Source organism: Nicotiana sylvestris, chromosome 3 (genome assembly GCF_000393655.2).
Source record: "Nicotiana sylvestris chromosome 3, ASM39365v2, whole genome shotgun sequence".
Taxonomy (NCBI): domain Eukaryota; kingdom Viridiplantae; phylum Streptophyta; class Magnoliopsida; order Solanales; family Solanaceae; genus Nicotiana; species Nicotiana sylvestris.
Genome location: NC_091059.1, coordinates 45,763,937 through 45,774,048, shown reverse-complemented (window position 1 = coordinate 45,774,048; position 10,112 = coordinate 45,763,937).

Genomic DNA, 10,112 nt, shown 5'->3' with positions numbered 1-10,112 from the left:
TACATATAACATTAATGTATAGCGCCAGGTATAGTGGCGCTATACATAGATATTTTATACCCCTCCGTCTTCCATCTCGATTCATCCTCCATTTTTTAAAGACTCCATCTCTTCTTGGTCTCCCACCACCCCGTTTCTGCCATTTTTTTAAAAAAAAAAATAAAAATTGGGTCCCCCCGACACATAAAACTCGATAAAAAGGGTCTCACATTCGAGTAGAGTTTCGTGCTATTGTTGATTCACAATTCCGGAGTCAATTTCAATCTTTTTGCTTTGCCAAAATTCTAAATCGAGGTATTTCGATTTATTTTAAGTTGAAACATTTATAATAATGTATATTATTTGATTTGTATGTGTTCTATTACGGTTTGTGTTTTTTTTTCGAAACTAGAGTGTTAAATTTATCCGAATTTAATATTAGTGTTTTCTTAAAAAATATAAATTAGTAAAATAAATTTGTCTGTTAATATCCTGATATATATATATATATATATATATATATATATCTATTAATATCTTGATTTATATATATGTTTTTTCATTCCGTTTTGTATTTTATTTGCAATTAAATTTATTTGTTGTTTATGCTTAGTTTAGATTATTTTTAGCGTAGTAAAATCCAGACCTTTTTAGCGTAGTAAAACGTAGACTCTTATAGCGTAGTAAAATTTAGAGCCTTGTAGCGTAATAATGTGTAATATTTTAGCTTAGAATTCCTTTTGTTTAAGTATCTTATACTGGTAGTTGAAAATGCAAACTTTGTACAATTAAATTAATAATTGTATCAACACACATAATTAGTAATTTGTACAATTAAGTTATTAAAAATATGAATTTAAATTATAATAAAAACATATTATTTTGTACATATATATATATATATATATATATATATATATATATATAATTTGTACAATTAAGTTATTAAAAAATAATAATTTAAATTATAATAAAAACACATAATTATATATATATATATATAATTTGTACAATTAAGTTATTAAAAATATGAGTTTAAATTATAATAAAAACACATTATTATATATATATATATATAATAATGTATTTTTATTATAATTTAAATTCATAAATTATAATAAAAATACATTATTATATATATATATATATATATATATAATTTGTACAATTAAGTTATTAAAAAATAATAATTTAAATTATAATAAAAACACATAATTATATATATATATATATATATATATATATATATATATATACAATTAAGTTATTATAAAATATGAATATATATATATATATATATATATATATATATATATATATATATATATATATATATATATATATATAATTTGTACAATTAAGTTATTAAAAAATATGAATTTAAATTATAATAAAAAACACATAATGATAGTTTAATGATAGTTTACAATTGACGACATGGACGCGACTATGCATCCCGACCCCCGGACGTTGGATCTATTAGCCCTACAGCCCCAGCATAGATCCGAGCATATATGGGACGGACAGTTGCTTACGCAGACTTTCCGGGCTAGGAGAGTGGATCCATTGTGGGAGTTTTTGAGTCCTCCCCGCGTTCTACATCCCCGCGTGGTCCATTACTTGGAGGAGATGGGATTTTATAGGATTATTAGGATTGGCCGGATACAGCTCGACTATGCTTTGATCACGACCTTGATTGAGCGGTGGCGACCGGAGACGCACACTTTCCATTTGCCCATCGGCGAGGCCACCATCACACTCCAGGACGCTGAGATTTTATATGGCCTGTCCGCTGATGGCTTGCCAGTTTTACTGCCTGCGACCATGAGATATTATTCGCGGCAGGCATATTGGGATATGCTGCACATGCTCACGGGTTTCATGCCTGAGGACGAGGCGGTAGCGTCTGGGTCCAGTCGTATACAGTTGGTCCCCATTAGAGACCACCTGGTGCAGATCCACCATACTATCACCGATGAGTCTGCGGAGGTGGATGTACAGCGATATACGAGGCTGTTGTTGCTCTTTCTATTTAGGGGGGTCTTGTTCCCGAACACTTCGGGGAACCTAGTGAGCCTCCGTTTTCTACATCATATTGTCCGGTTTGAGGATACATCTTTGTACAGCTGGGGTGGTACTGTCATCTCATATCTGTACAAGCAGATGTGCCGGGCTTGCATCGGCACACAGAGAGACGTTGGTGGCTTTCTGCCGCTTCTACAGGTGACAACATATTCAAATAATATGTTCATTAGTTACAATTCTACCAAGTTATAGTTAATCTTATACTTTACGTCAACTTTGTATGTTAGGTTGGGTCTGGGAGCGATTTCTGCAGTTTCAGCCACCTCTAACACAGCTACCGGCTAATGTAGAAATTCCGCAACTCCCTCTAGCCTGTAGGTGGGTTATGCGTCGTACTCTTGCACGAGAGTATGATGCCCATCATAATCTCCCCCTCTGCAGGGATGTGTTGGATCTGCTGGAAGACGCACAGGTGAATATCTAACTAAACTTACCAATTATAGATTAACTTAGTGATGCGCACTAATGGTTTGTGTTCTTATTTGATAGTTCATCTGGACGCCGTACACCGATGAGGTGATAGGTACCCTGCCAGCGTATTGCAGGTTTGGCCGACATATTTGGAGGGCTTCTGTCCCGCTCATATGCCTCGATATTGTCGAGCATCATGCCTCCGAGCGGGTATTTCGTCAGTTTGGCCTGCCGCAGCCTATACCGACTCCGCCTGCATGGCATGCTTTACATTATGAGAGGGATGATCGGTCCAGGGCAGACGACACATTTATGGCATGGCTTAACGAGCAGTTGGGTACCTGGGACCGACGAGGGGACTTGACTTCACCTCCGCAGCACTTTCCTATTCCACGTTATAGGGCATGGTACCGCACTATTTCCCGTCTTTTTATCGGGAACCCAGTTCATCAGGCACACAGTCGGTACGTCCCATACGCCGGGAGACACGAGGCCCTGGTATGTTTTCTGTTATTATTAGTTATATACCTGTAATTTAGTGCCAAATATGTAGTTTATATTTTTTACTTTGTGCAGGCGATTGGATTGCATACCGTCTATCATATGGGGCAGCAGATGCAGAGTTATGTCCACGATCCTGTGGCCATGCAGGAGTATAGTCGTCGATTCATGGATGTGGCTGCGCAGACACTGCAGCGAGCTCGATCGGATCAGCGTTTGGCATACGAGGCTGATTATATGGACCCAACAACGTACCAGCAAGGCCGTGGTATCCCACTAGCTGGTGGTGCCCGATGAGCTGGTGGTGCCGGACGACGTGGTCGTGGGCAGAGAGGAGGTGGTCCCCAGCAAGGGGGCGTTGAGGCTCCTGCTGATGATGTTGCTGCTGATATGGCAGGTGGCATGCATGAGACGGACATGTCGTCTTACAACCTTGGAATTTATCGCACTCCAGTGCCATTGCAGGTGACCCCATCGGGTCAGTTATTGATCACGGGCTTGGATATTCAAGGAATGGATTGGGGTAGATACTTCTCAGGCCCGTCTACCACTGTTGAGGATCGACCGACCCGAGATTTTTATAGTGGGCGCCGACTGAGTTATGGCTCCACATCACATGCGCAGGTACGAGTTTATTAGTATTGAATTTGAATTTGTGTTAACTGTAACTTATTTATTTTCTTTAACTTTATTAATTTCCTTTTTAAGGCTTCATGCGATGCAGCGACAGATGACTACATTTAGGATCTAGAGACGATGATGGTAAGACAATATAAATTGTTGTGAATTGTTATGTAGTTTTATACTAAGTTTCATATTATTATGTAGCCTTCTACTGGAGCTGACAGCACCACCGATACATGTCATCCTGCGCCACATCCAGCTATAAGGAGACGACTTGATGATGATGATCCTGATAGCGTACCCGGGCGGGAGGGGATGCACCTCAGTCCAGCGGCTGCATTGATACACACTGGATGCGGGACACATTGACATGGTGTAAATAATATTTTTGTATACATTAACAATATTATTTAATCGAATATGCGCATTACTTTTTTTAGTTCTCCATTCGTTTGATAGTTTCATAAAATAAAATTTAGTACAACACAAGCACTTAAACTTAACTTCTACTTCAATTAAAATAAAATTTAGTACAACACACAATGAAAACATTACTACAGTACAAACACAATCACAAACACAAATATAGCAGGCCAACATAATAAAAATACATGAAATATGAAAAATACACTAAACACATACATGCCAATGTTTAGCCCCGATTGATATTTATTCTCCGGTCCAACCACTTAAATCGTTCTTCCAGTTGTTCTTTTTCTTCTTCTACCTCTTTCAGTTTTGCCTTCACCTCTGCAAGTTCCAGTTTATATTTTTTTTCGATCCTTTTGTGCTTCACAATTCCATTGTGTTTTCCATTTTTCTTCTCCCACCTCCTTCAGGTTCGCTCTCAAGTTTGCAATAATTCTATTGCTTTCTTTTTTATGTTCCTGTTGTCTTAAACACATATTATGAAGAAACTGGAGTTGTTTTCTGTAACATTCCTGATAACATGGTTCATCAACCCATTCTTGAAAATCACAAATAGGTTCGCCGGGAACCTTGTAAAACTGGTTCATACAGTGCCAGTAGCAGCGTCCAACTTCACCACTTTCCCAACAATTTTGCATCAAGCATGCTTTTCCACAGTTGCACTTTGGTGGACGAAGAGGTTGAGCCATTTGTGTAGTATTTGCTTTTAGTAAAAAAAACCTTACCTTTAATAAAATATTTGCTTTTAGTAAATTTTGAGCACACAACATAACTACAATGAGCCCGTTATTTATAAGCGAGACAACACACACATAACGGACTATCTAATGGCGCTATACTTTGCGTGTTAAATATCATGATGTTGACAAGACAACTTTATGTCAGCTGGTCGGCTTTTTCAGTTCGACAAGACAACACACACATAACGGACTATCTAATGGCGCTATACTTTGCGTGTTAAATATCATGATGTTGACAAGACAACTTTATGTCAGCTGGTCAGCTTTTTCAGTTCGACAAGACAACACACACATAACGGACTATCTAATGGCGTTATACTTTGCGTGTTAAATATCATGATGTTGACAAGACAACTTTATGTCAGCTGGTCGGCGTTTTCAGTTCGACAAGACAACACACACATAACAGATTATCTAATAGCGCTATACTTTGCGTGTTAAATATCATGATGTTGACAAGACAACTTTATGTCAGCTGGTCGGCTTTTTCAGTTCGACACGACAACACACACATAATAAATATATAGATAATTTTATTAAATTATTATTTAAATAGGCAAAATGGGAAAGTACAAATAATAGTTAACAAGCATAATTTTATTTCATAAATCTTGAAACATAGATATAACAACTAATTATTACAACATCAACTCATGGGTAGTTAGGTACACTAGAAGAACACCCACCACGAGCTTGATTAGTTTTGCCACCCAAACCAGCTGAAAGTCATTTACGACGGTCGTGTCCTGTTTGCGAGCATATACCACATTTGCGAGCATAAACGGTGTCACTAACATCCATTTGGTTCCATATACGTGTTCTCTTCTGCACCTGTCTTTTACGCAAATAATACTTGTTACACACCATTTTAAATGGTTCCGGTGGCAATAATGCTCAGCACTCACTGGCTGCAACTGACCACTATATGTGTTTAGGTACTTGGAAATACTATATTGTTGATCAACATAGTTGGTCTCCGCATAACCAACACGTTGAAAACACTTGATGGCATGTGAGCAAGGCATGTGATAGATGGACCATTTCCACAGGAGCATAACCTTACAGATTCATTTACAGTATGTACATTATTACCCCGATTATTATGGATAGCGGTGCGAACTTCAAAAACACCTCTTTCGTTATCATACTGCAAAAATGAATGTCAATGTGCTCGCCGTCTGTATTTCTCAAATCTCTTTATAGGCATTAGCATAAATTCAACACCCCTCTCCATCAATTCCATTGCAGCTGCAGACCGTTGAACAAACTTCTTCGCCGTCTGCTTGAACGACATCCGCACCATGGCTATGACGGGCAATCCTCTTGCCGACTTCAATAACCCGTTGAAGGACTCTGACACGTTTGTTGTAAGAATTCCCCATCGTCTGCCACCATCCGCATGCAACGTCCACTTTTCAGGGTCATGTCGCATTAACCAACGATAGGCTGCCTCGTCTTCTTGCCTAATAGAATCCATATGCCTCTGGAATTTATGCTGTTGGTGGTCTGTTGTTGCCATCCACATCAAATCATGTAGATCCTTGTTGGGATGTGCCTTCTGGAAATTGGCCTTAAAGTGCCTCACACAGTAACGGTGGTATGCATAAGGTTCTTGCCATGCAGGCAAGTTCTCCACAGAACTTAATATACCACCGTGCCGATCAGATATTAGACAAATACCTGAACGCTGTTTGACAACGTGCTCTTTCATGTGGTTCAAAAACAGCGTCCACGTCTCTATGCTTTCATTGGCACAAACAACAAAAGCTAGAGGAAATATCTGTCCATTAGCATCTACTGCCACAACTATCAACAGCTTGATATCGTACTTTCCATAGACATGAGTTCCGTCTATGGATATTACTGACCGGTAATGCGAAAAAACATCAATTGCTGGCTTAAATGCCCAGAACACGTAATTGAATATGTATTCTGGTGTTCCCGAACTCTGCTCAAGCTTCCATTCAACAACTGTCTCGAGGTTAAAGTGCTGCAGTGCGGCGATGTACTTTGGCAGAGATGCAAATGACTTATCCCAATTACCGTAGACAATTTCAAATGCTCGTTTGCGCCCGAGAATTGCCTTTCTTTTCGTAATGGTATGGCCATATTCCTGGTGGACCGATGTAATGCACTCTTTGATTGTATACCTTATGGACGCTTCGATATGTGGAATAAGTACAAGAGAAATCAAGTCAATATCCAAGTTGAAGTGATTCTCGTTGAATGTGTCCATTTCGCATGTGTGGGTGGGAATGTATTTACCCACTTTCCACATACCTGTCTTCTTTTTGGTCGCAGGCAACATCCAATTACATGGACAAAACCACCTGCGGCAAACAACCTTGTATACCATCGGACTTGACTCTCATACCTGCATCTCACGACACTCTTTTGCGTTGTGCATTTTACAAGTCCTGCTTAAGCGCGTTTTATCAGGAAAAAGCATCCTCTTTGCAAGCACCGTTGGTCTAGACTCATCCCACATTGCTGTCCGAATTTCATCAAAATCCCTTGTTAGAGCTTCCACATCCGGCACGGTTGGCATGTTATCAATGTAAGGAATCTCCCTTGAATGAAACGACACTTTAGACTCATACACCCTTCGTCTAGGGGGGTCTCTCTTCAAATCAGGTCCTTCCTCCTCATCCTGTTCATCACCTTCCTCACGAAAAAGGGTGTCTCGTCTCCGGATTCATCGACATTGTTATCGTAATCACTGTTCTGTTCCTCACTCTGTGCATCTGCCAGATCCCGATGTAATACGTCATTTTCGGTCAATTGAGTGAGTACGGGTGGTTCAACTTGCTCGTTTTCACTGCACAACCAACAAAAATATAAGCTACTGAATTAATAAACGAGTTTCATATGGCTATATCACTTCATTTACAAGTCGTAATGTGATGAAATTTCATGATGAGCGTTTTCAATTAAGTGATGACTACCGGATGGGCCACTTGTAAAATTCATATCCGGCCGGTACCCCCTATTAAATATATGAGCGCTAATACAAATTCAATACGCCAAAAATATACATAATTAATATAAATGAAAATTGAAGTTTACCACTCGTCTTGTGAATTATGGAAAGCAGGGTATAAATTATTTTCTCGCTGCTCATTCGTCGGCGGTGATAAGTTTAAATCAAGGAAAACTCTTTCATCCGAAATCTGTCCGGCAAAAACTGCTCCATAATAACCACCCGATGACTGGGGGTTATCTCTGCTACGCACAACCTCGTTTTTTGGAACGTCTTCGACCTTCACGTACATCTCCAACATTGTGATTACAAGAAATTCCCGGCATTCGTCCGGAGTCCTCAGAAAATCACTCAAAGTTTCATCATCGTCGATGTTAAACTCCGAGTAAAAAGCAACCCCTTGCGGAGTGACGGAATACGGATATCTTCCGGTTACTTTAAGTATCGCTGAACGTTTCCTCACACTCAGTTTTTTGCATAACAATGATATCAATTTATCGTACTCTATTGTAAGTGGCAATTTAACATGACACTGACCAGGTAAACTGTATCCCACAGAGTTATTCTCCATCACAACCTCACCCCCCCCCCAATATAATGAAACTCTTATTCTACGCTCTTCAGACATAATGAAAAAATGCTGGAAAATTTAAGAACAATAAACGTTTCAACAAGAGGTAACAAAATTTTTGAATGAATTTCTATACAATTCTAACCTCTTTATATAGGAAATGGCTAGCCGGGAATTTTTTTTATATAGGTATAGCGCCCAAAAGGTTGGCACTATACGCTTTTGAATTATTGAAGTCACGAATTATTGGTGGGGCCAGGAAATCTATGTTTAGCGTCACTATACCTGACGCTATACATTAATGTTGTATGTATAGCGCCAGGTATTGTGGCGCTATACCTGAACGTGTCAGTTTTTGCAGTATAGCGTCATGTATTGTGGCGCTATACCTTAACGGTTCCGTTACTGTTAGTATATAGCGGATATAGCGCCAGGTATTATGGCGCTATATATAAAAATGTCATTTTCTTTTACCACCTATTTGTATAGTTTGAGTCCAAAAGAACCACATTTTGATTTCGGACTCGTATGTTATGCCAAACGAATCTGTGACTGCTCCGTAGTTAATGTCGAATCCCAATTTTTTGGGGATTTGTCGATCTTCCTGCTTTATCCGTATTTGTGAGGTTTTCTGGAAGATCTTTCAGTGATGACTCCTTTATGATCTCGATATGAATGATCTCGGTACAAATAATGTCAGATATATTCTTTAAGTGGCCTTTTAGTTTATCGCTTATCCTCGTAAGGCTAATTGAGCATCGTCTACCACGTGTTGCCAGTTATATTATCCATGTGGCGAGTCCATTTTTACTAGTACAGATAATTCCTTCACTTTTAAAATGGTTGCTAATGAGTATAAGTGGTAGAAATTTTGGCCGGAAGAGAAAGCATGTCTAACACTCTTGTCCCAAAATTATAGTGACATGTTTCGAAATTGAAGCTACATTCTATTACGTCACACCCTCTTTTTCCCGAGGGGATAATGAGTTTTTGCAATTAAAGTAACATTAATCGAAATGAGATTATTAATTAATTCAGAGTTGTCACTTGGGATAATTTATAATGTTCAAGTCATCGATTTATTTTAAAATCCCAAATCAAGAAAATTGACTCTACTTTTACGGTCCGCGTACACAAGAAGATCGAGTAAGAAATTCTGTTAACCCGGAAGAAGGTGTGAGGCACTCCTGAGTTTCGTGGTTTTAGCAGGTCGCTCAACTATTAATAATTGGCCTAATTATCTGATCAATTACATATTTAGGAATTATTGTGCATTTTTAAATTTCTAACCGCTTTTAATAGAATTTTAATTACTTTTATAATTTATGAAATTTATTTAAATAAGTCGTTATGTCACGCACTTATTGTTTTTGTACATATTGTGAATCGCATCACGTGAAATGCACCCGCGATTTACAATATGCTTTTTTTTATTATTATTCAACGTTGTGGTCGAGTCGCGTGAAATGCGCACTCGAATTAGGATTTTTGTATCGTGACTATGCCACGGAACTGTACCCATAGTCATGATGATTTATTTAATTAACGCGCCTAAAGCAAGCTACGATGTTCATAATTGTTTTCCTAAGTTTCGGATTACCGTGAGGCTTAAAGAGTTATACATTCTTCTAACTTAACACCACTCATGGCCTATTCTTATTCCTTACCAAGACAAGGTAACATAACCATATAAGTAAGAGAACTAAATCAAAGTCCATAGCGTATTTAACAGAAATCGTCCAACCAAACTTACGTGTATTCAAACGAATTAATCTTTAAAACCAATATATAA